This window comes from Notechis scutatus, chromosome Z (assembly GCF_049901735.1).
Source record: "Notechis scutatus isolate UNSWTSFEM ecotype Mainland chromosome Z, rNotScu1.2, whole genome shotgun sequence".
Taxonomy (NCBI): Eukaryota; Metazoa; Chordata; class Lepidosauria; order Squamata; family Elapidae; genus Notechis; species Notechis scutatus.
This window is the reverse complement of record NC_142025.1, coordinates 92,234,732-92,261,111: the sequence shown is the minus strand read 5'-3', so window position 1 is coordinate 92,261,111 and position 26,380 is coordinate 92,234,732. Positions and strand designations below refer to the sequence as shown.

Here is a 26,380-nt window from a genome sequence, read left to right as displayed (position 1 = left end):
TCCTCCCTCCTTTAGAATTGACTTGTTCACAGCTATATTGGAGTTTTCCCGTGCATTCTTTTAATTGTGAAGCAATCACCTCCTCCTGAACTCTACTAATATGGTTTGAAAACTTGTGTGGGTGTATCAGAAGTTAGTTGGGTGACTTTGGGCTAACTCTTCTGATTCAGCCTTACAATGGGAAATAAATCTATCAATTTGTACTAGACGAGGGTGGTAGATTATGATCTACTCAATGAAGGTGACTTCATCCTGCTATGCATTGATTCGGGTTGTTGTTGGTGGTGGTGATAATTTCTTTTGTCCCTTCTTTCAGGTTGTTTGAGAGCTCCTTGCCAATACCATTTCTGCCCCATTTGTCCATTGGTGGGGGGAAATGTTTAAAAAACTGGCCAAGCAACTTACCCAAGAAATGGATTCTGATGGGAAACTGATTCCTGTGAGCAGCCTGGCACAAAATGATGGCTTTCAACTTCTCTCTTTGGTGACTAAAAAGCCATCTAGATGGCCTTGGAACAGTAGGAAATATTCCCCAGTCTCTTTCAAACTGACAGACATACTCCAAGAAGAAGCAATAACGGAAATAGGTATTTCTTGTTCAAGTTAATTCATAGAGATCATTCTGGATAAACTCTGCCTGGACAGTTTTCTGGGAGCCCTAGGGCCAAAGGAGAAACATAAAGGTCTCTCACACCCAAATTGTGCATCAGGCTCACAGATTTTGTATAGTCTGTGTAGATTCCTCTTTTGATGTGAAGACAAATCCTTTGCAGTAATTTCCCTGATTCAGATTTAATCCTACATGAAAATATTGTGCTAAAACATAAATCTGGATTTACAAATCACAGTGGCAAGATTCAGTGCAATTTGCATGAACTAAAATCAGTTTATATATATGAATTCAGTGAATTGGGGTTATTTCTTATTTGGAAGGAATCCGAGCATACAAAAAAGAGGAAAAATGTATTAGCTTTGCTCCAGTGGGTTTCACCATGTTAAAACAATTAGACTGCATTTTGAGCATTGTATTTTGCTTGCTTTCATTTTTTTTAGAGCTGAAACATTCTGAGCCACTTTTGTTTTCTGCTAATACATGCCACAAATCTGGAGGACAGCTGAACTTTAAGATGCGGTCTACAGAAGTAGATGTTGGTGGATTGGCCTTAGCTTGCTTGAATGCCTCTCCAGTACATCTCCAAAAAACCTATGTGGACTCAGGAGAGTTGTGGTGAATATGGCTTTGCTTATTATTACCCAAGGATGTGACAAGAATGGAATAATAGGAGCTAATTACTGACTAGGTAGCTTTCCTGAGAATTGTACATGAAAAAAAATGTCTCAAAAACATTCATAATCCAACCATGAAGCACAAAGGGGCAACTGAATTTAGGTATTATTAAAAGCTGAAGAAAGGGATAAATAAATGGCTTTGACCCGTCTGCTGCAATGCATTTGAAGACTGTATGGATTGCAGTGAAATGAGTGGTGCTCTGGCAGAACTCTCTTAAATCTCTTGAGGCTCATTCAGGTGAAAGTACTGGTGTATAACGTTCATGCTAACTTGTGGGAGGGCTTCATCATCTGGATTTTCATTTGAATAGCCTGTCTAAAAAACACATCAAAGCCCCCATTGTATATAGAAGAAACTCAGTGAAGATCAGTCAAGGCTATTTCCCACAGTATCTCTGTGGACGCAGGTGATGGGAAGATTCAGAAAAGAAAATGGGAAGTTTTGACAATTCTCTCAGATTTAAGGTCCTAGCTTCCAGGACTTAATAATGCAGCTTGTTGAAAATAGGGTGCAGGGGGTGGGTGCAGGGGTGGGATTCTACCAGTTCGCACCTATCCTCTAGAACTGGTTGTTAACATTCTAAGCAGTTCAGAGAACTGGTTGTTAGAAAAAATTACTGGCTAATCCTGTAAGGAAGGCAGGAAGGAAACATTCTGGTGTTGCTTACAGAAACTGCTTCTCCTTTAACCCTTATTACATTCTTGGCAGGACTAGACTTTCTGTCTCTGGAATGTCTCCGGAGTTTTCCCCCCTCCTTTGCTGGTACTTTGCTTGTGTGGAGTGACCATTCAAAGTTACAATGGCACTGAAAAAAGTGACTTATGACCATTTTTCACACTTAGGACTGTTGCAGCATCCCCACAGTCATGAGAGGCCAGGTGAGGAGATGCGTGACTCGATGTGAGTGATATTGAGTTGGCCACACCCAGCCAATAACATGACCACCAAGCCATGTCCATCCAGTCACATGACCACCAAGCCATGCCCACCACCTAAGCCACGCCCACGAACTTATTGTTAAAAATTGGAATCCCACCCCTGGTGGGGGAGAAAGGATTCTGTTATGTAGAGCAATAAGTCTTTAAAAGTCTTTCTACTTAGGGAAGGGAATGGCAGAGAAATTGTGCTTTGATCTTAATTTAGAGCCCTGCTGTGTCCCTTTTTAAATTTTCTCTCTGCTTAAGGCAGAGGGTTCTCACCTCTCACCCTTCCGAGTCACCTTCTTTCTGGCAGTTCAAGCATTTCTGTACTGATCTCAATCTGCTGAAAACTGTTTCTGCTGTCCAGTAATGCCATTCCTCTTAGATAAAGGAATTGGGAAATGGAAGGAATAGAGGACAGGGTTAAACATGGAGCTGGCCTTCAACTCCAGCTTGTTTCTTTTAGGGAATCATCTAAAATGGGGTGGTTCATTGTAGAAAGAATTGGGCAAAACCAGGCTTAATAGCAGTAACTGTGAGAGGGATCTTGGAGTCTTAGTGGACAACTAAATATGAACCGGCAGTGTGCAGTGGCAGCCAAAAAACCCAATGCAGTCCTAAATTGCATTAACAGAGGGATACAATCAAGATCAAGTGAGGTACTAATACCACTCTACAAAGCCTTAGTAAGACCACACCTAGAGTACTGCATCCAGTTTTGGTCACCAGACTATAAAAAAGATGTTGAGGCTCTAGAAAAACTGCAGAGAAGAGCAACCAGGATGATTAGGGGATTAGAGACTAAAACATATGAAGAACGGTTACAGGAACTGGGCTTGGCTAGTCTAGTGAAGAGAAGGACCAGGAGAGACATCATAGTAGTCTTCCAATATTTGAGGGGCTGCCACAGAGAGGAAGGGGTCAAGCTATTTTCTAAAGCACCTGTAGGCCAGGCAAGAAATAATGGATGGAAACTGAACAAGGAGAGATTTAACTTGGAAATAAGGAGAAATTTTCTGACAGTGAGAACAATCAACCTATGGAACAGCTTGCCCTCGGAAGTTGTGGGAGTGTCATCACTTGAGACTTTCAAGAAGAGATTGGACTGCCATTTGTCAGAAATGGTGTAGGATGTCCTGCTTGGGCAGGGGGTTGAACTAGATGACCTACAAGGTCCCTTCCAACTCTGTTAATCTAATCTAATCTAATCTAATCTAATCTACTACACCCATTACTGCAAATAGTAAAATGCTTGAGGCCAGTTCTAGCCTAGGTGGAAGGATTTCTTTTGAAGCCTTGGGTTTTCCCCAGTATAGAATAGTTTTCAGGAATATCATGAGAAGTTCCAGAAATCTAACTTCATTGTAAGAACTGCAGCTGTAACCTTCTTGCATTTTGTTTCTAGGAAGAGAGATTTCTCTCCCAGCGTTGTTCAGCAAATCTACCCTAAACTCCATTTGTACATTGTGACAGAGGTTTTGGAAATAACGGAGCCCTTTCTCATTGAAGAGTCTGTCCAGGCAGGTGGCAAGGGGAAAGTTTCTGCAGTGAACATACTTAAAATCCAGGTATGGTTATCATTTTTGGCTTCATCTCTTTGCTGTTTCTTGCTCTTTAAACAAATGGGTTAATGGCTAAAAGCATCACAGAATCGTTCCTTAAGGAGGAGTTGATTGCCGACCAACAGTAGTGGGTTTGCTGATTAAGTATTTTATCTTTTTCATAGGAATAAGCACAAACTAAACCTCTCTGATCAAAACATGAGCTCAGCCTGTAGGGCCTCTATGACTGCCACCAAACTTAATTTTAAATGTGAGATTAGGAGGAAAATGGTTTATTTAAGATGTAACAGTTTAACAGGTTGATCTTGAAAATCTAAGGAAGGTTAATAGATTAGATTAGTAGTTGGACAGGAGATCAGCAGGAATTTCAAGGACTGTAAAAAAAGTTTTTAAAAAAAATCAAGTGAAAGGCTTTAGCAAGCCACTTCCACCCAGTGGCCAAAGCAAAGCAATATATAACCTATTCCTATATAGATGAATATTAAGCTTCATTTGAGCAAAACTTTTAGAATAGCATATGACTTGTTTTTAAAAAACTTGGCTTTTCTGTTTTTAGGAGCATGGTCTTGACATGCTATTGAAAATCAAAAGTGGCTTCTGGTACTACATGTGTGTGTGTGTGTGTGTGTGTGTGTGTGTGTGTGTGTGTGTGTGTAGATAGATAGATAGATAGATAGATAGATAGATAGATAGATAGATAGATAGATCTTTGGTTATTTGGGTTTTCTCCCGCATAAGATTGGAAGTATCTAGGCAATGTTTGATGAAGTCTCATTCATCATCTTCAGGCTTGTGTCTTCGGCTCTGTGCTCTCAGAGTAAGCTCTGAGAAGCACAGAGCCAAAACACAAGCCTGAAGATGATGAATGAGACTTCACCAGAAACGTTGCTCAGATACTCTCCAATCTTACGCTGAGAAAACCCAAATAACCAAAGATCGATCTATCTATCTATCTATCTATCTATCTATCTATCTATCTATCTATCTATCTATCTATCATCTATCTATCTATCTATCTATCTATCTATCTATTATCTATCTATCTATCTATCTATCTATCTATCTATCTATCTATCTATCTATCTATCTATCTATCATCTATCTATCTATCTATCTATCTATACACACACACACACACACATGTAGTACCAGAAGCCATTTTTGGATTTTCAATAGCATGTCAAGACCATGCTCCTAAAAACAGAAAAGCCAAGTTTTTTTAAAAAAACAAGTCATATGCTATTCTAAAAGTTTTGCTCAAATGAAGCTTAATATTCATCTATATAGGAATAGGTTATATATTGCTTTGCTTTGGCCACTGGGTGGAAGTGGCTTGCTAAAGCCTTTCACTTGATTTTTTTTAAAAACTTTTTTTACAGTCCTTGAAATTCCTGCTGATCTCCTGTCCAACTACTAATCTAGGCTTAACCTTCCTTAGATTTTCAAGATCAACCTGTTAAACTGTTACATCTTAAATAAACCATTTTCCTCCTAATCTCACATTTAAAATTAAATTTGGTGGCAGTCATAGAGGCCCTACAGGCTGAGCTCATGTTTTGATCAGAGATGTTTAGTTTGTGCTTATTCCTATGAAAAAGATAAAATACTTAATCACTCAGAAGCACAGAGCTGAAGACAGAAGCCTGAAGATGATGAATGAGACTTCATTGAAACGTTGCCTAGATACTTCCAATCTTACGCGGGAGAATCTTACGCGGGATCTTACGTGGGAGAAAACCCGAATAACCAAAGATCCACATACAAATACCCGCGAGAACCTCAGAAAACATATATATATATATGTGTGTGTGTGTGTGTGTGTGTTTTCTGAGGTTCTCGCGGGTATTTGTATGTGGATCTTTGGTTATTCGGGTTTTCTCTCCAGCGTAAGAATGGAAGTATTTAGGCAACGTTTCGATGAAGTCTCATTCATCATCTTCAGGCTTCTGTCTTCAGCTCTGTGCTTCTCAGAGTGATGTGAGCTTGCAGCTGCTTCTTCCTTTTAACTGCTAGTGGGGGTGTGACTTGATTGGGTGGGGGCTTGGCTGTGTTCTGATTGGGTGGGGGGTGTTCTCATTGGTTGGGGGTTTGGTTGTGTTCTGATTGGTTGGGGGTTGGCCATGTTCTGATTGGCTGGAGGTGTGTTCTGTTCAGGTGGGGGCTTGGTTGTGCTCAGGTTGGTCTTAGTTACTGGGGGATTTGAGCTGGTGAGCTGTGATCTTGCTGTTTGGCTTTCGAGTTCGTGGTCGTGCTGCATCTTCATGGTGGGGGTCAGTTCACTTCATGTATGGCTCAGATGGGTTTGAAGTGGGTAGTGATGCAGCTGCAGTGCGGCTTCTGGTCTGTGGTCATGTCTCATCTTCTGTGTGGGTGTGAGTCTGCTTTTTACGTGGAAGTGTGGTGGTGGCATCTTGTGTGGCCCTCGTGGGTGTGGGTCTGGTGTCATTCATCATGTTAGGTACTCGTCTGTTCATGAGGGCGGGTTTCCAAATGGCTGGTAAGTGGGAGGTGTCATCTCTTTTATTCATGCTGTGTGGGCGTTTTTCTATCTCTATGGCTTCTCTGATTATTCTGTTGTTGAAGTGTTCGGTTTTGGCGATAGTTCTGGTATTTTTAAAGTCAATCTCATGTCCTGTGGCTTTGAGGTGTTGGACCAGGGAAGAGGTCGGTTCTTCTTTTTGATTGAGTTCTTATGTTCTTCAACGCGTGCACTTATTCTTTTGTTAGTTTGTCCAATGTATGTGGTGGGGCAGGCGGTGCAAGGGATTTCGTATACTCCTTGGTTTTCTAACTCGATTTTGTCTTTAGGGTTTCTTAGGATGGTGGATATTTTTCTGTTTGTGCAGAATGCTGTTTTAATGTTGTGTTTTTGGAGGATCTTACTGATTTTGTCTGTAGTGCCTTTTATATATGGGAGGAGGGCTTTGCCATTCTCTTGTTCTCTGTCTTGGATTTTGGTTGGGGTTTCTTTTTGGATTAGGTGGGTAATCTTCTTTCTTTGGAATCCATTGGCTGTTAGTACGTTGGTGAGAGTATTTAGTTCGGTTTTTAGGTGTTGTTCATCAGCTAAGCATTTTGTTCTGGAGATGAGTGTCTCAGCTACGGAATTGATCTGTGCTGGGTGGTGGTGTGAGAGTGCATGTAGATAGCGGTTTGTATGCGTTTTCTTCTGGTAGATGGTGTGTCCTAGGGAGCCATTGGGTTTTTTGTATACCAAGACATCTAGGAAGGGAAGTTGATTGTTAGCTTCTGTTTCCATGGTGAATTGTATTTTGGGGTGTAGGCTGTTGAGGTGTGTGAGGAAGTTGTTCAGTTTTTTTTTCCCGTGTGGCCAGATTATGAAGGTGTCATCTACGTATCTGAGCCAGAGTTTGGGTTTGTGATCATATTTTTCTAGAGCTTGTGTTTCAAAGTGTTCCATGTAGAGGTTTGCGATGACAGGTGAGAGGGGTGATCCCATGGGTGCTCCTTCTATTTGTTTGTATTTTTGTCCGTTGTAGGTGAAGTGTGTATTGGATAGACAGTGGTTGGTCAGATCTAGGATGTGCTGGGGGGTGGGTTGTATTTGTTTTGGATGGCTGTCAAGGCTTCTTTTATTTGCACTTGGGTGAAGAGGGATATGACATCGAAGCTCACTAGTAAGTCGCTGGGTTGTAAGTTTTGTTTCCTTATGATCTCGATGAACTGGAATGAGTTTCTTACATGTGAGTTGATGGATTCTGCATAGGGCTGTAGTTGTTTGGCGAGAAATTTGGCTAGGTTTTGTAGAGGTGAGCCTGTGGAGCTGACTATTGGTCTAAGTGGAGTTCCTTCTTTGTGTATCTTGGGGAGATCATAGAGCTTAGGGCATCTGGATGATATCTCTCTGGGTATGATTCTTTGCTGGATTTCTTCACTGATGGGGGAGGCTTTTATTTTGGATCTGGTGGTTTTTTCTAGGTAGGTGGTGGGGTCTGTCTTTAGGGGTTTGTATGTGGGGTCTAGGAGTAGGTTGGTTAACTTGGTTTGGTAGTCAGATGTGTTCATAACCACTGTCGCGTTGCCCTTGTCTGCTGGTAGGATTATTATGCTGGTGTCTTCTTTCAGGTTACGTAGTGCAGTTTGTTCTTCTTTGGATAAGTTGCTTTTGGGTGGTTTGCTAGTGCAGAGGATGTTGGTGATTTCGAGTCTGATTCTATTAGCATCATCAGGGTTGGTTTTGGTCAGGCTGGTTTCAACTCCGCATATGATGGTTTCTGTGGGGATGTGTTTGGGAGCGACAGCAAAGTTGAATCCTTTTGAAAGGACCTTGGTTTAGGCTTCGGTGAGGATCTTGTCTGAGATGTTGTGCACTGTTTGTTTCATGTGTGGCTGTGAGGGGGGAGGAGTTGGTTTCTGGCGTTGTTGTAGTTTTCTGAGTTTGTTGGTGTGTGTGTCTGTCTTGAGGGTGGTCTGTGTTTCGGCTCTCCAGACAGCGAGTTGTTTGGATTTGTCCCAAAGTAAGGGGTGAATCTTGTTGCTGAGTCTGAGGTGAAGTGTGAGGAGATCTTTGTTGTTTTGGTCTAGGAGAAATCTTTTTGTGTGAAGTTCATTTCTAATATTCATTTCTACCAATCAGAACACAGCCAAACCCCCAACCAATGAGAACACCCCCCCACCTAAATACTTCCATTCTTACGCGGGAGAAAACCCGAATAACCAAAGATCCATATATATATGGATTTCTTGGGCAAAGCCCGAGGAGCGCCGGCCGGGAGGATCGCTGAGCGAGAGCGCTCCAACTGTGGCTTTTCCCTCGACTTCGAGAGTTTTCCCCTCGACTGCTGAGTGAGAATCTGACCTTTCCCAGGAGTGACCCAGCCCAGAGAACGATAATCTTTGGAGTCGGTGAGAGCCCAGAGAACGATCATCTTTGGAGTCGGTGAGATTCATCCCATCCTTGCAGGGAGGTGAGCACTGGGAGCTGTGAGACTGTCTCCAGAAGTTTGCAGCTAGGGTGTGAAGCAGACTGCCTCCTCCCTGCCGCCCCCATTTCCCTCTTCCCTCTTTCCTCCTCTCCAAATTGCTAATCCGGACTCCAGGAGTGATAGAAGCAGAGGTATATTAAAGCCAGGAGTGAATGCTCAATACAAATCTGAGTCTACACAGTAAAAATATAAACTGTTTGAATTTACCAGTGCAAGACGTGCCTCTTTCTCTTAAAAGCAACAAACTTTGAAAGTGTATTCAGTTAACTAGGAGGGGCCCAGAAATCTCATTCATCAAGGGAAAACAAAAACAAATAGTTTCCTGTGAGCTGTTCAATCTTTCCTTCACTCGGATAAAAATCCTTGGAACATTGTGTTACAACTTCCTGTTTACAGAGTAATAGCGATCTGCTATTCAAAGAGCAATAAATTCCTCTCATCCAGCTGCCAGTAAAACAACCCGTTCCTTGCAGACTCTTAATACTACCTCATTACCTCAAAACTTACAACTTTTCTACCTCATCACCTATATCAACGATTAGAAAATCAATTTCTATAAAATATTTTATTAATGGTTTAATTGATTTATTGTTTTTAATTGATTAATGTGATTAGAGTGTTTAGTGCAAATAGTGTGATTACTGACTAGTTTAAAAGATCAAAATTCATGTAATTTAATTGAATAGCAAAATCATTGATTTAGTGAATTTAAATGAACAGTGTGATTAATGATTAATGTAATTAATTGATTAGTGATTAGAGTAATTAATTGATCAGGCTGATTGTTGCTCAGGAATATTATCTGACCTGAGAGATTACTGCAATTGATTGTTTGATGTAATATTGGCTATATAGATTACCCAAAATTGTTCCTTTAATTAATTCAATCAACGTACTATTTTAACAATCCTACCATGCCAAAAAGAAAATCCTATGCCAAACCACAACCTAAAGAAAAGATAATCCCCATCAATGAACCACAAGACTCCTGCACATGCCTTAAATGCTACAAAAATCTAAAGGATAATGAAAACTCCATCAAATGTTCTCTGTAAAAAATACGCTCATCATGACTGCTTGGGATTACCTGAGCAAATGATTCAATACCTAGAATCATCCAATGAGTTTCCATATTTCTGCAAATTATGCAGACCCAAAGTGGATCTGTCTGAAAAAGATGATACCATCGAAACCATTGAAACATCCCCTACCATCGAAACCATTAAAACATCCCTCAACACCATAGTAGCATCCCTGGACGCCGTAAAAGAAAGAATATCCAACCTTGAAAAAAAAAGACACAACGCAAAAACCTGAACATCCAATAGCTACAAACCACATCTCTACCCAACAACCACAATCCAATCCAAAACCCAATCCACAAATAAACACAACCCAGACAAATATTGATATCCCAATCCTCATCAGAGAAGCCGTTGAGCGTGAACGGAAACGTCCAAACGCCATCTTATTTGGTCTAGAAGACATCAATGTCAATGATGACATCACAACTGTCCGAAACATCATCAGAGATTATCAAGCATCAACCATCTCCGCTGATGAAATACTTGACATTTCCGCATCGACCGAGAGCTCAAAAATAGAGACGGCTCTGTGGCCCCACGCTTGTGCAGGGTCATTTGCAAAATGAATCAAGCAAACGTAAATTCATTTATACTATAAACTCACTTGCCAAAACCAACACCAACCATAAGAACCTCCGTTGCCGCCCTGACCTAACCATACAGCAACGTGCCCGCTCCCGTGTACTCCGTGATCGAACTCAAAAACCGTCTAGACAATGGAGAGAACGACCTATACATTGACTACCATGCTGACTGTATCAAAAGTAAGCCACGCAACCCAATACTCAGCTATTACCCTCAACCACAACCCTACCTCAACCCATCCACCATCACCCAAGACTAGGCACGCACGCCCCCAACTACCTCAATTCCAACTACTGCTGGCCTTAAATGCAAACTACTCAATGCAAGAAGCCTCGTGAATAAAATACCTAAATTTCTCATCCTCCTAAATATGGCTAACTTCGACATTATATTTGTCTGTGAAACATGGCTCAATGCATCTCTCCCCGACTCCATTACCACAGTAAGAGACTATCATGTTTACCGATCAGATTGTGAAAATCGTCAAGGAGGTGGTGTTGCTATATTCTATAAAAAATCCTTACATCTAAAAAATATCCAAGTTACCCAGGAGCTTGCCCTTCCTGAAACCATCATCTGTGAACTATCCTTAAATATCACAATTCGATTCTTACTATGTTACAGAGCACCTGATTATGACATCGAACATGTAAATAAGCTAAATACATTACTAACATGGGCTGCATCCTGCCCATACCCTTTTATCCTTGGTGATTTCAATCTGCCTCATATTGACTGGACCCTAAATGATTGTACAACTGAAATCATACACACAACCTTCTACAATGCTATTACAAATCTGGGACTGGAACAACTAGTAACCAACAATACTAGACTAAACAACTGCCTCGATCTCATCTTCTGCAATAGTTTGAATTTAATTTACGGAATACAAACTAAAGAACCCTTTTCCAGTAGTGACCACAATATGATTGACTTTTGTCTCAACATACGTCCACACAAAAATCACCACAATGATGTAATCCCCAATTATAACTTCAAAAAGGCAACTATGATCTTATAGACAACGATCTCTCATCCCTTGATTGGCAATCTCTATTCACTAGATGCAATACCGTTGAAGACCATTACAACATATTTTTTACTTGAAGTCAAAGAGTCATCAAACTATATGTTCCAACAACAACTCCCAAAACAAAACAAAAAGCAGATTACCCATATCAATAAGGAAACTTCAATCCAAAAAGAGATCACTCTGGCGGAAAAACAAATCTGGTCACGTTGCCAATTTCAAAAACCGATACAAAAATTTATGCCACCAGATAAAGACCGAATGCACCAATTATCACATTAAACAAGAGGAAAACCTTCTAAGCACCAATTCCACCTGCTTTTTACAATTTTGTAAACAACAAACTAAAAGACTCAAGGTCCATCCCTCCTTGATAGGACCTGATGGTAAAGACTGCAACGATGACACCATTAAAGCCAACCTCTTTAACACATTCTTCGGCTCAGTATTTGTAAACAGCAATGGATCATGCCCAGTATTTCCTAGCCGTACCACAGATAACAACAATGATCTAATACATATCGATTTCACAGAAGACAATGTTAAAAAATCACTACGCAATCTAAAACCATCTCTATCTATTGGACCAGATGGAATATGTGCCTACTTCTTAAGAAAGCTATCCACTGCCATAGCCAAACCTCTAAGCATAATCTTTGAAAAATCTTTCAGGACCAGCTCCTTGCCTAACCTATGGTCACAAGCCACAGTCATCCCCATCTTCAAAAAGGGAGACCCAAGCCTAGTTGAAAATTACAGGCCAATCTCCTTATGCTGCGTCACCTGTAAAGTCATGGAATCAATTATTAACCAATCCATCATCCTCCACTTAGAGACAAACAACCTACTCTCCAATAAACAATTTGGTTTCAGAAAAAACTATCCTGTAATCTGCAACTCTTACACTGCAAAAACATATGGACGACACAACTCGACCAAGGCAAAGCAATAGACGCAATCTACATAGACTTCTGTAAAGCCCTTGATTCAGTGGTACACGACAAACTACTCCTAAAAATAAAATCCTATGGTATCTCTGGACAACTGAATAACTGGATAGAAGCATTCCTGTCAAACAGACAAAAAATGGTCAAAATGGGAGCGTCCTATCAAATCCAGTACCTGTCAATAGTGGTGTCCCCCAGGGCAGTGTTCTAGGACCAACTCTCTTCATACTCTATATAAACGACCTCTGTGATCATATTAAGAGCAATTGCGTTCTCTTCGCTGATGATGTAAAGCTGTTCAATACCACAGACAATACTGCTACCCTACAAAAAGATCTTGACTATGTATCTGAATGGTCAAACAAATGGCAACTTCAAATCTCAACAAATAAATGCTCTGTCCTACATATTGGCAAAAAAAATCAGAAAATAAAATACAAGCTGAATAGCCAAGATCTTGTTGATGACCCAAGCTCTGTAAAGGACCTTGGAATACTCACCTCTAATGATCTAAGTGCTAGAGCCCACTGCAACTACATAGCCAAAAAGGCATTAAGAGTTGTTAACCTAATCCTACGTAGCTTTTTCTCTGGTAATATCACACTACTAACCAGAGCATACAAAACATTTGCTAGACCAATACTCGAATACAGTTCATCAGTCTGGAACCCTCATTACGTATCTGATATTAACACAATTGAGAAAGTCCAGAAATATTTCACAAGAAGAGTTCTCCACTCTTCTACTCGTTGTAGAATACCTTATGCCACCAGACTTGAAATTCTAGAACTAGAAAACCTTGAATTACGCCGTCTTCGGTCTGACTTAAGCATGGTATATAAAATCATACATTGCAATGTCCTACCTGTCAATGAATACTTCAGCTTCAACCATAACAACACAAGAGCACACAATAGATACAAACTCAAAGTAAACCGCACCAAACTTGATTGCAGGAAATACGACTTCAGCAATAGAGTGGTCAATGTCTGGAATACTCTACCCGACTCTGTAGTCTCTTCCCCAAACCCCAAAAACTTTAACCTTAGACTGTCTACTATTGACCTCACCCCTTTCCTAAGAGGTCTGTAGGGGCGTGCATAAAGCGCACCAACGTGCCTACCGTCCCTGTCCTATTGTTTCTCTTATTCTTTTATTTTTCTTATATGTACCCATTTCATGTATTCACAACTATGTATACACTTATACTTATTATCTTGTAAACAATTGGCAAATCAAATAAATAAATAAATAAATAAATAAATATAATGCCCCACCTTATAGCATAGAGGGAAGCCCTTAATTGAAAGCTGTTGGGAGTGTGTAATGGTATTGTATCACTAAAGCACAATCAATAATGTGGCAGACTGAAATGTAAGGAGTAGGCAAAGGGAAAGCATAAAAATTCACAGCAGAAAGATTACTGTGCTTGTATAACAGTATATTGTAGCTTTATTTTTCATGTATGTACACAGAGTAGACTTGCAGGAAAGAAGATTTTGGAAAAGTACATATCATAAGCAGGTGCACTGAATAAAGTAAATGGAATTTATTTTCATTTATTTCATTGTATTTCAAAGTGAACATGATGAGGTCTGCTGGAAGAGGACTAGTGTTTACTCCTTACGTTTAGATCAGCGGTTCTCAACCTATGGGTTGTGACCCCTTTGGGGGTCAATCGACCCTTTCACAGGGGTTGCCTAAGACCATCGGAAAACACATATTTTCAATGGTCTTAGGAACCGAGTCACCGCTCTTCTATCCGTCTCCAGGCGGGTCCGCCCACATGCAGATACGCCCACATATGAGTACCCGGCATCAGGCCAACCCCATCACATACACCTCGTACAAATACAGGTGTATGTGGCAGGGTTGGCATCATAATGTACTTATGCGGACCAGCCATACATGTGTAGAGAGCAGCTATTGTGTAGAAAGCAGCTGCTGTGTTGAAAGCAGCAGTATTGGAGGCAAAACGACACTTCATGAATTATAATTACTGGGTAAATGTAAAATCATGTACTGTAAAATCATCAACTACTGCAAAAAAATATCTGTACCATGGGAACTTAATCTGGATACTGATCGGTCTTTTTACGTTCAGCTGTGGTTGATGTGAATAGCTTGTGATAGTAACAGATATGTAAAAAAACAACACAGAATGGTAAATCATAGGAAACTTTTATGAACTGTATTGACTGAACTATGCCATGTATCATCTTTTGTATTATTAAAGCTATTGTTATATATTATTTACATTACGATTCATAACAGTAGCAAAATTACAGTTATGAAGTAGCAACGAAAATAATTTTATGGTTGGGGGTCACCACAACATGAGGAACTGTATTAAAGGGTTGCGGCATTAGGAAGGTTGAGAACCACTGGTTTAGATGAAAGGGGTTTGTGACTGGCCATAGCTGAAAAACTAGGTGCGTGGGTTGCATTCCCATGATCTTTGGCAGAACCCTTTTGTCTCAATTTGGTAAACTTAGGGCTATGAGTTTCCAATTAGACAACTTATGACTGATCACTAGAGTGGGGAATCATCACTGCCTGTTTTCTGTGAGATGATGACAATGCCAGTGGATTGCTAGCTTGCTTCCTTCACAATCTGTGACTTGGTCTAGGATGAGATGATTCTTAACCTCCTGTGCTCAACTCTCCAGGGCCTGCACAAGACAATGAAAAATAAGTCCATGCTAATTCCTTTTGGTACAGTGATGGCATATGGAGTTGAGAAACTCCAAATCTGTGAAGAAGACTCTGGTGAGTGAAAAATCTTGGGCTGATTTGTTTGCCAATTCTAAGAGTCAGGCATCTTTCTGTTCTTTCTAATTTCTTTGCATTTTTGTTTTCCGGTAGTTTATCTCAACCAGAGGTTTCAAACAATGTTGGATCCCTCACTCACTTATGACGGTATGTTTAATATCTATGCTTTCAAAAAAAAATGTGTATATGAAAATTAGAAAAAGCATAGTTGTTTGTAGAACAACTTAAGCAAATAAATAAATAAACAAGATAGACAAGCAAATAAATATCAATAAACAAACAGGATAGACAAGATAGAAGTATGGCACTACAGCTTCATAATTGCTCAGCAGTGCCCAGTTAAAGAGAGACAATGTATTTTAAGAATAAGAAAACTATGGCCTTCTACATAGGTATCTGTAGCTAGCCTAATTAATTAAACTGTGAAGTAATGTCAAAAGGCTTATACTTGTGTCATCACAAGTATATAAGAGATGAACTTTATATTGAACATTATATTTTATTTTTCTTTCTTTCATCTTGAGACATTAACGTCCCTCCAAATGTTGCTAAACTATAATTCCTAGCACTTCCAATTATGGACCATGCTATAAGGAATTTCTGGGAGTTGTAGTTTACCAGCATATGGAAAATCACAGGTTCACTATCTAATTTATGTCTCTTTGTACAGGATAACTACAGGTATTTTATATGTATCTGTTGAATTTCCAAATGGTATGCAATACTATATCAATGAACCTTCTCCATACATGGGTTGAAGCTTGGAGATTTTTAATCTTTTGGACCTGAGTCAATAAAAAAATAACATTGAGTAAACTATGTCTCCTAATGTTCCTCTTCCTTCACCTCTTCCAAAGAAAGAATACTTCTGTTTCTTCTTCTGCTTCATTTCAATCTAATATATATTTTCCTCTTTTCATTTTAGCGTTCCAGAGTGAACTGGGATCTTCACTCACAGGCAAGTTATGACTGAGTTTTGATTCACTCTTGGGTTTGATCTCTTCCATAAGATCAGTAGTGATTCTCCATCAGATGTGCCAATTAGGTAGTACACAGACATCCAACAATATGGATCACAGCAGTTGTACAAAATGTTCTGTTTTTTTAAAAACTAAAAATTCAATTGAAATGATGCTGCTCATAATCTTAACCAAACCAATAATCTTTAGATGTCCAGCAAGTGCAAGATGCAGTTAAGGAAGCATAGGAGCCACTGTTGCGCCAGACCCAGCCTTTGAAGAAGAATCTTTTGGAATCCTTTGAGATTTTTGTGCAGAACAGAAATGTTTCCACTGTATGATCCATGGTAGGTTCCTTCTTTTGGTTTGACGGCTTAGAACTTTTCACTTGTGCTGTATCATCCTCTGCAAATATGGATTTATTTATTAGACTTGTACCTTGCCTTTATCATTATTATAAATAACTCAATCAGGTGAATATTTTGTAATAATCCCTCCTCCTCCTACTTTTCCTACAACAACTACTCTCATCCTTTTGTTTCTGCATCCCTTCTCCTTATGTAAGTCATCCCTTCCACCTCTTTCCTAACATTGAAGCAGATTGCTACAACCACATGTCTTTCAGATGTGTTGAGAGTAGAGATGTCACAATTCTTAGGTAGTCTGCAAAATCTAATTCCTGCACATTTGGAAGACTGTTTAGGTCATTTTGCCATGAGCATCTTCCATTCATCCAGCCATTGGGTTAAAATAACAATAATGAGAAGGAGCTTTACATCAGTTACAGATGGCTGGATGATGCTCTGAAAATACTTAACATATTTGGGGGAAGTTACCCAAGGAGGGCAATATCCCAAGAGCTGTACACACAGCAGAATGATGTGGTCATATTTGAAACAAGTATGTGGTCTGTACCGTTTTTGGACATGGGTAGGAGATACAATTTCATCCTTCTGTTGTTATAAATCAGCCTCCCTCTAAGGTCAGAAAGACGTCTCCACAAATAGACATTTTTTCATGAATTTTTATTGCTAGTTGTAGTTGCTGATGTCAAGTAACCTAAATGCAAGCCAGAAAGTAGACTTTCCCCTAGATTGTAGATTGTGCTCCCCCAGTCTGGCTCTTCCAAAATATCCTAAAAACTCCTTTTTAAGCGAATTGATGGTAACTGAAGAATCATGTTTAATTATATTATTCTGTTTTGAAAAAGGTGGGTTTTCATGTATGGAATATATATGATATATATTCATAATATATACAGTGTAAAAGTCTGACTCACAGATGAACACAATACAGAAGCCTGATGATGGCAGATGAGATTCTGCCGAAACGTTGCTACAACTTTAAAAGCACAACTATAATGACGTGGGAAAATACCTGAACAAAGCTGAATACCATACATACACACACACACACACACACACACACACACACACACACACACACATATATATATATATATATATATATATATATATATATATATATATATATATATATATATATATATATATATATATATTGCTTACACACAGTTGATTGATTAGGATGTTATTAAGATAAGATACATAAATAAATAAATCCATCAATATGATTATGAATTGGAAAATCAGATACATAAATAAATCCTGCATATCACTACTAATTGTGAAACAGGGAGAAAGGATGTAGATAAAAACTCTCCCTGCTAAGTTTATTCTTTTTTTTTTTTTTAAATTTGTGGGACCATTTTTACACAGGGAAGGACAGGATCCCTCATCATGCCATATGAAGTGGCACAGTCCATTCCATTATTTCAGGTCTTCTCAAGGTTTTTTTTTTTTTTTTTTACTGATTCTGTAGATTATTGTGTGTGAAATCCTGTCCAGTTTAATTTCTGCTTGAATGTTTAGTCTAAGACCAGTGCTATCCCTTTGCTCCAACTTCCTGTTTAGCTGCATATCGTTTTCTTGTTTACTCCAAGACTACTTCTACCCAAATGTATTTTCTTAGCTCCTAAGAAAATATGTTTTAAGAACCCCTTGAATGCTACATAGCAGGAAATAATTATTCCCAACATTTGTGAATGTACTCATTTCTTTATTAGATTTATATCCTTTTTTTCTCTTGGAGCTCAAGGTGACATACAATGTATGCTTCCCTCCCTCTAATTCTTTTCCTACAACATCCTTATGAGCAGGCCTGGACTAAGACATAGTCACTGGTCCCAAATTAACTATCAAAAATTCATGGCTGAGGTCAGGTCTGAATCACTACACCTGGGCATAACCATACTGTGTTTTTATATAGCAAGTCTCTATTTCACCTCTAACTAACTGACTGACTGCTTTACATTTTTTTCCACCAGCTGGAGCTTTCCATGGCACGTGACAATGCTGATCGCTCCATTTTGGAGTCATTGAATGAAGAATTCCAAGTTCCAATGGAAATGCTGCTATCTTACTTAGGGATTTTCCAAGATGCTAAAAGAGGAGAAACCAAGATCTCTGGGGACCAGTGCACTTTCTTTGCTCTTCTATAGATGGTACAAGAAACTATCATTTGGATGTTGTAGTTACATAGTGCTCTTTGTTTTCTCAAGCTTGGATGGTATGTGTGCTGGTTAAACAGTATATAGTTAATTGGGAATTGGGAGCTGCCCCCTTAAGGGAATGCCTCAAGGGAAATGTAGTTAATGCCTCATGGGAAATGTAGTTCATGTCATGTGAACACATCTGTAATCCTGATTGGTCACTGAATTGACCTCTAGTTGGGTTGGGGGAAGTCTTTGTGCTATTCCTTGCCTGGACCCAGCAGCATGCTGGAATTCCTTGCTGCATCATTATGGGATGAAGATAATCATATTTTCACATTATGAAGACAACTATGCAAAGATTGGACATTAGATGAATCTCAACATAACTGTGAGTTATACCTCGAGGATGCCTTGTGATCCAATAAAGAAACTTTGTATGGAAGCCTTTTTAGTGTTTAACTCCTAATCTCAAATTTTTGAGAAGATAAATCTTGCTTGGGACAAGACAGTATGCCTGTGCCTGGGTCAGAATTTAGCAGTTCATTTCCCACTTTACACAATGAGCAGAATTTTTTGTGGAAAGAGATTGTGACTAAAGTGAAAAAAAAAGTTGAGAACAACCCTGGGGAAAGTAGTATGAGTCAGGCCAAAAAAGAAATATGGGTACTGTGGACCCAAACAAGGCAAACAATCTAGTTGCCAAAATTCTAAAACAATGGTTTGTATAAAGAAATAAATCATGGTTTGATGAGGCATTTGAATGTTGCTGCTGTATTATTTCTGTAGCCCTTCAGGCACAATTTATAGTAATTTGTTTTAATGTAATATATAAGAACTTGAATCTATAAATTGTAATTCAGTAGAATGTGTATCTTTTAAATGAGAAGTCTGAAGCTGGAAGAAAGGGATTTTTAACAATTAAATTAAATATGGAAGAAACAGCCATACTTTTTTCTCCCCCCAAACTGCCTCTGCCAGCCTGAATTTCAACAAAATCCTTTCAGCCTGGTTCAAAGAGTTGTGCTGTTTCTTTGCCACATAACCACTGCCATTAGCTAAATATATTTATAAAATAGGCAACAATTTTTAACACGATCTGGACACTTATACAGATAAACACCGTTCTATTTGTATTGGCTCTCAAGACAATGCTATGGATGGATGGGTGGATGGATGAATGGATGGAGGCAGGCAGGCAGGCAGGTAGATGGTACTGCCAGCGACTTTGGAATCGCTCTAGGTTGATTCCATATTGAAGCCTCCTACCGTATTTGCCGGCGTATAAGACGACTTTTTTCCCCTGAAAAACATGCCTCCAATTGGGGGGGTCGTCTTATACGCCGGGTCATCTTATACGCCGGCAAATAGTAATTGGGAAGCATTGCGGCTGCCATGAGGCTGAGGCACTTTTGCGCACCGTGGAAAGCGAATCCCGTGAAGCCGAAAGGAGCAGCCAGCCTTCTCCCAGCTCCCAAGGAAGCGAGGCTCGCAGACCGCCCGAGCTCCGCTGAGGTATCCGGCTGGGGCTGTCAGGAGTTGTTACCGCTGGCGCGGCTCGCAGCAGCTCCAGTCCCGCATTGCCTCGGGAAGGAAAGGCAAAACCAGGAGCCGCTGCTGCCATTGCAAAGCGCCGCGGCTCTTCCTTTTGCCTTTCCCTTCCCGAGGCAACGCGGACTGGAGCCGCGCGGAGCTGCGCCAGCGGTAATAACTCCTGACAGCCCCAGCCGGATACCTCAGCGGAGCTCGGGCGGTGCGAGCCTCGCTTCCTTGGGAGCTGGGAGAAGGCTGGCTGCTCCTTTCGGCTTCACGGGATTCGCTTTCCACGGTGCACAAAAGTGCCTCAAAAAAAAAAAAAAAGTGCAAAAGTGGAAGGCGTAAGGAAGAGGGGCGAGTATATAACAAACTATATTTTGAGTGGAAATGTTGGGGGTCGTCTTATACGCCGGGTCGCCTTATACGCCGGCATATACGGTAATTGCCAAGGCACAGTTGTACCACTGATTTTTGTGGTTCACGGCACATACTGATCTATGATTATTTTAATAAATACAGTACCAAGTTTTCAAACTATGCACTTATGTGAATGCCCACTGAAAAATAAGACTTTTCACTCATCCGAAAGTCTGACTTACTATTTTTGTTAATAAACAAGAGGAACGGAGCACATTCATAAATTACTTGCCCACAAATGCTTTCCCTCATCCCAAGTCTAAAGTGAAGAAAGAGGAATGCTACAATATTTTGCAACAGAAACTACAATCAGTAACAAAGAAGTAATAAAAGAGGCCTTGGGGAAAAATTATATTCCGGAGAGAACAAAAAACTGTAAGGGGAGTGGAGAAAATGTATCAGGAAAAAGAAAAATGAACTTAGATAAGTTTCACATATGATAACATCATGGTATGAATGATATCTGTCTCTGTTTTTACATTAATAGATTTAGACTATGAGACGATGCCCCTCTTACATAAAGTATTGGAAAAGAAACAATGGTCAAACCAATGGAGATGGTGAGCTCTTATTATCTTAATTTTTTGCTGTAATCTTTTTCAAACTTGCTGTGATATATAATGCTTTTTCAAACCCCTACCAAACATGCATCCCTAAAAGAAGCAGGTAGCCAAAACTGATGTTCTTCCTCAGAACTCCATTGAGGTTTTACAAAGGGATGCCTTTAGGCAGAAATGTGCCAATCCCTTGGAAGATATTGATTCTCAGTTAAAAGAGAAATGCTCTGTTTGTGAACTAGGCATCCTAGAGGCCTTGTGGTCACTAGAAGCCCTTCTGCCGTATGCTGGAATCCCTTTTCAGAACATTGTTTTCATTTATTGTGTTTCTAAAGGACCGTAGCTCCTGCTGAGAGAGCAATGAGTCAAAAGTGTGGCTGGAAATTGTCAGTTCTGATGAAGAAGCAAAAAATGGTGGGCAAAAGAAGCTGGTTTACCCAGGCTCCAGTTTGTTGCATGGAATTCCAAGTAGCAGATTCTGATCCAGTCATAGGTTATTATTTGCCCTTAGCTCAAGCTCAAAGGAAGCATGAAATGTAGGTCACCCATTCCCTCCCTCACTCACCCATTCATTCATTCATTCATTCATTTGCTCACTCATTTACTCACTCACTCACTCATTCACTGAATTTAGAAACTGCTCATTTCCCTCACAGAAGAACCCTGCAGGTATAGAGACAAAATATAAAGACATAAAACTGTGAATAAATATTATATTAGGATAAAAGGTTAAAATTCAAAGTTAAAAAGGCAGGAGGAGGCCTTCAATATATTAACTAGTTTCATGGCTGTAGTCACCTCTGTGAGCTTGGAGGGAGACATCAGCCAAATTCCCAAATATTTCTGAGGCCAGGAGGGTGGGAGCCTGCCTCATGTCTGAAGGAAGAATGTTCCACAGGGCAGGAGCAATGGCAAGAAAGTTTTCTTTCTGGAACCTGCAAATCAGGAAATACGACTTCAGCAATAGAGTGGTCAATGTCTGGAATACTCTACCCAACTCTGTAGTCTCTTCCCCAAACCCCAAAAACTTTAACCTTATACTGTCTACTATTGACCTCACCCCTTTCCTAAGAGGTCTGTAGGGGGCGTGCATAAGCGCACCATCGTGCCTACCGTCCCTGTCCTATTGTTTCTCTTATTCTTCTTTTATTTTTCTTATATGTACCCATTTCATGTATTCACAACTATGTATATACTTATACTTATTATCTTGTAAACAATTGGCAAATCAAATAAATATAAATAAATAAATAAATCAAAATGCTTTAACTGTTGGGGTTCGCAACAAACTTTCCCTGCCTGACCCAGTGGGTAAGGTGGACTGATCTAATGGGGCAAAGTTAATTCTTGGCCCTATGCCATGTAGGGCTGCAATGGTTTAAACTGGTTTTAACACTTTAAATTGGGTCACTCAAAATTGCCCATGTGGCCACAGTATATACAGGGGTGGAATTCAAAAATCCCAGCAGCCAGTTTGCTGCCTGGTTGCTGGGTGGGCCTGGCCATGGTGGGCGTGGCCTACTGGAACTTCTGGGAGGCAGTTTTTCACCTTCCCAAGGATCCAGAGGCTTCCCCCAGGCCTCTGGGAGGGCGAAAACAGCCTCCACAGGCTCTGGAGGCCCACCGGAAGCCAGAAACAGGCATATTTCCAGACTTCTCGTATTTCCGGGAAGGCTGTTTTTCACCTTCCCAAGGGTCCAGAGGAAGGGGCCTCTGGGAGGGCGAAAATGGCCTCCCAGGTTCTGGAGGCTCTCCGGAAGCCAGGAACAGGTCCATTTCTGGACTTCCAGAAGCCCCATTTTTCCTCCTCCCAGAGCTTCTGTGCAGACCCTGCATTTACCTGCCTCGAAAATGGGCTGCATGGAGACTCCTGGGAGGGGAAGGCCGGGGTGGGTGGGACCAGCCGGTCAGTTGAAATACCGGTTTGGTGAACCAGATGAAAACTTACCATCTGGTTCTCCTGAACCGGTCCAAACTGGTAGAATCCCACTCCTGAATATATATCAGTTCAAGCTTCTGGATACTTTTCAAGGATAGCCCCATATAGTTTGCATTGCAATAGTCCAAATGGGAGATGACAAGGGTGTGAGTGACTGACAGGAGTACCTCCCTGTCCAGGAAAGGGAATAACTGGTGCACAGCATGACGTTGAGCAAAAGCTCTCCTAGGTATGATTGCCAGCTATTCTTTGGGTAGGAGTTGTAAGTCAAGAACCCTCCGGTTATATACTGGGTTTGTCTGGGATAGTGCAATCTCGTCCAATAATTATAATGCGCCTCCTTTGTTTTTAAATTATGTTTTAAAAGATCATTATGTTGCCAGTTGCAATCCAAAACATTTATTTGGAAAAGTCTGTTGTACAAGAGATCCAAACAGGATCTCAGCATTTCTCCTCAGTCACAGCGTTTCTGAGTTGGAATTCTGGACTATAATCATGACTGCAATGGGTGATAATGAGCTGCCCGATCCAAAATTTAAAACTAGGAGCAGATCTCACTACTCTTGCTGCAGTTTCTATTGACTCTGTCTCTGACTAGCCAGCTGTTTGTAAATTGGTTTTTTTATTATCTCTGTCTCCCACCCCCTATTTTCCTTTTCTCTCTCAATTCTTCTCTTGCTTCACTTCAAAAGGTGGAAGTTACTTCAGAAAGGATTCTTTCTGGTGAAGAAGGTGGCAGTTTCACTCCCCATTCCCTGATGGAGGAGGAAGTTGATCTCAACCTTGATATGCTGCAAATCTGCGGGATGGGTTTAGAAGTTGGGGAAAATTCCATCACTTGCCAGAGGAATAATGATGCCTGCTCAGAACTGGCTGCTCTTTACTCCAGCTTGTATGCACTGCAGATTCTAAGTGGATGAAGGAAGAACTAAAACAGATTCTAAAAAAGGCAATGTTTTTGAGACTGCAAAAGGTCAACCAGACTGTGAACTAAAACTAATATTTCAAAAAAGTTCTTAGCGGTTCAAAACATCTCTTCAGTTTTAGATAGGCTGATGTTTCCCATTTCCTTATAGGAAAATAATGAGAAGTAAGAAATTGTGGATATTAGCTTACGGAGTTTTCCACCTGATTGCCTACAATTCTCAGTCCTATACTATACTATGCTGAATCTATGTGAGTTGTAACCTCATGGCCAAGAGGCTTGACCAGGTTCAAAGTTAGATTCTAAATTAATTGTATTTTTGTTATTGCAAAAGTCTTGGGAAAAACTGAGGAACAACTATCTGTATTTCTGTATTTCCTTTTTGTAAGTGCATAGAAACATTGATATTTATTCATATGTTGATTGAACTATAATTTATACTTGAAAGTTGTTATTTTTACTTTAACAAGGAATTTTGAGGAACTATGGAATACAAAGTTTGGCTTCTCATTGCAATGTAATATATGTATATGCTCAATGATATTTTTCTAAATGGGAAGATTAATTTGTCCTTGTCTCAGATGAATGAGGCTTCAATATGTCCCCTCTGCTTTCTTCTTTGAATCATGAAATTTATAAATAACCATAATTCATGATTGTTATCAAGGCATCCCATTCCCTACTTCAATGTGACAGTGGGGTTAGGAGGATCTTTGCATAATTTCACAACTGTGCAGTACTTGTGCCAGTTCCTAGATTAGGGAGACCTATTTATGGCCACGCATGCTCTAGTCATTTCCTAGTTACACTAGTGCAATGCACTCTATATAGGGCTACCATTGAAAAGAATCTGCAAACTTTGGGCTGGTGTAAAATACAACAGTGTGAGCACTTATGTGTGTTTCTGGTGGTACATATGCTATACCTTTGCTTTGCAACTGCATTGGTTACCAGTTTGTTTTCAGATCCACTTCAAGGTGCTGGAGTTGGCCTTTAAAGCCCTTCATGATATGGGACAGGGTTATTTAAGGGACTGCCTCTTCCTGATTTTATCTGCCTATTCTATCAAGATCCAAGGGTATATTACAGGTTCCATTGGCTAGGGACCTGCATTTGGTGGTGGTGGTGGCGGCGGGGCTTGGGTGACAACTTTATTTTATTTATTTGTTTATTTGTTTATTTATTTATTTTTATTTATTTATTTGTCAATCGCTTACAAGATAATAGGTATAAGGATAAACAGTTGTAAATACAAGAAATGAATACATATAAGAGAAATAAAAGAAACAATAGAACAGGGACGGTAGGCACATTGGTGCACTTATGCACGCTTCTTTCTACTATGGAGTCTTCTGTACACTGAGGTAATATTTACCTTGTTCTATGGAGTTTCTGGAGGTCCCTCAAGACCTGGTTATGCCAGCAGGCCAGGATACCAGCAGTAGATGGACCAGTGAGGTGGCTCTGTTATTTTTAACATCCCTTCATCTATTATTCTTCGTTTTGGTTTGGCTTTTATATTTTAATGTATTTATTAACTGTTTTAGCAATATTGTATGCTGCCAGAAGTGCTGTCCTGTGAAAGGGATAGCTATTTAAATTGATTAAACAAATGTTTCAAACTATTGTATTTGATTAGTCATTTCACTAAAATTATGTAATTAGGCATTTCATTTATTTTATGTGATACAAGCTTGTGATATTCACTGAGTAGATTTTCAATCATAGCAGGATGTGGTGGTGATGAGAAGAGTAAGTAAAATTGTTCACTTTACAATTGGTTGAAGGGATGGCCGTAAAACAGAGATTTTTGTTTCTCTGAGGCTAAAGCCAAATGAAGGTGATTCAGCTGAAAAGTGTTTTCCATCAGAAAATGCAAGAAAATGGTGAAAACTTTTCCATGAAAGAGGTATCCTATTAGGTTCAATTTGTCCACTTTGGGAATGGCCTTTCCCATCTTCCAGGCGTTTCTATTCCTCTCTTTCTCTTTCTCCCCTCCCTCCCTCCCTCCCCCCCTCTCTCTCGGATTTGTCTTAGGAGAGAGCAGAAACTAACCAGGAAATCTCTCTTTCAGTCAAAGAAATAATGATCTCATGGGGAGTATTATGACTGTCAAATGCCAGAGATAAAGTTTAGGCAGGAAGAAAAATATTGATGGCTGCCCTAATGAGCAGAAGAAAATGTGATTCCTGTTAACTGCTTGGGCCTGATCACTCAACCAGGAGGACTCTGCTGAGTTATTGAAACATGGACTTGGTGCAGCTAGACTTTCACATAACCTGAAAGGATATTTCTTTGGAAGGTGAGCGGCTGTCCTTGTATGTATGCAGTGACTTTACCTGTCTCATTATTGAGGCGTAGTAATACAAATGCTGTAAAGACAGTCGTTCTTCA

At 40.0% G+C, this 26,380-nt stretch overlaps 1 pseudogene across 1 annotated transcript; it reads left to right on the top strand.

The window, feature by feature from the left end:
- LOC113419981 (uncharacterized) lies at positions 1-25,560 on the top strand (annotated as a pseudogene). The gene is made up of 10 exons (XR_015745964.1): positions 1-587; positions 1,054-1,228; positions 3,617-3,779; positions 15,039-15,142; positions 15,251-15,288; positions 16,067-16,099; positions 16,311-16,447; positions 18,448-18,624; positions 19,100-19,278; positions 23,754-25,560. The product of XR_015745964.1 is annotated as an uncharacterized LOC113419981 (transcript).
- The last annotated feature ends 820 nt before the right edge of the window (positions 25,561-26,380 follow it).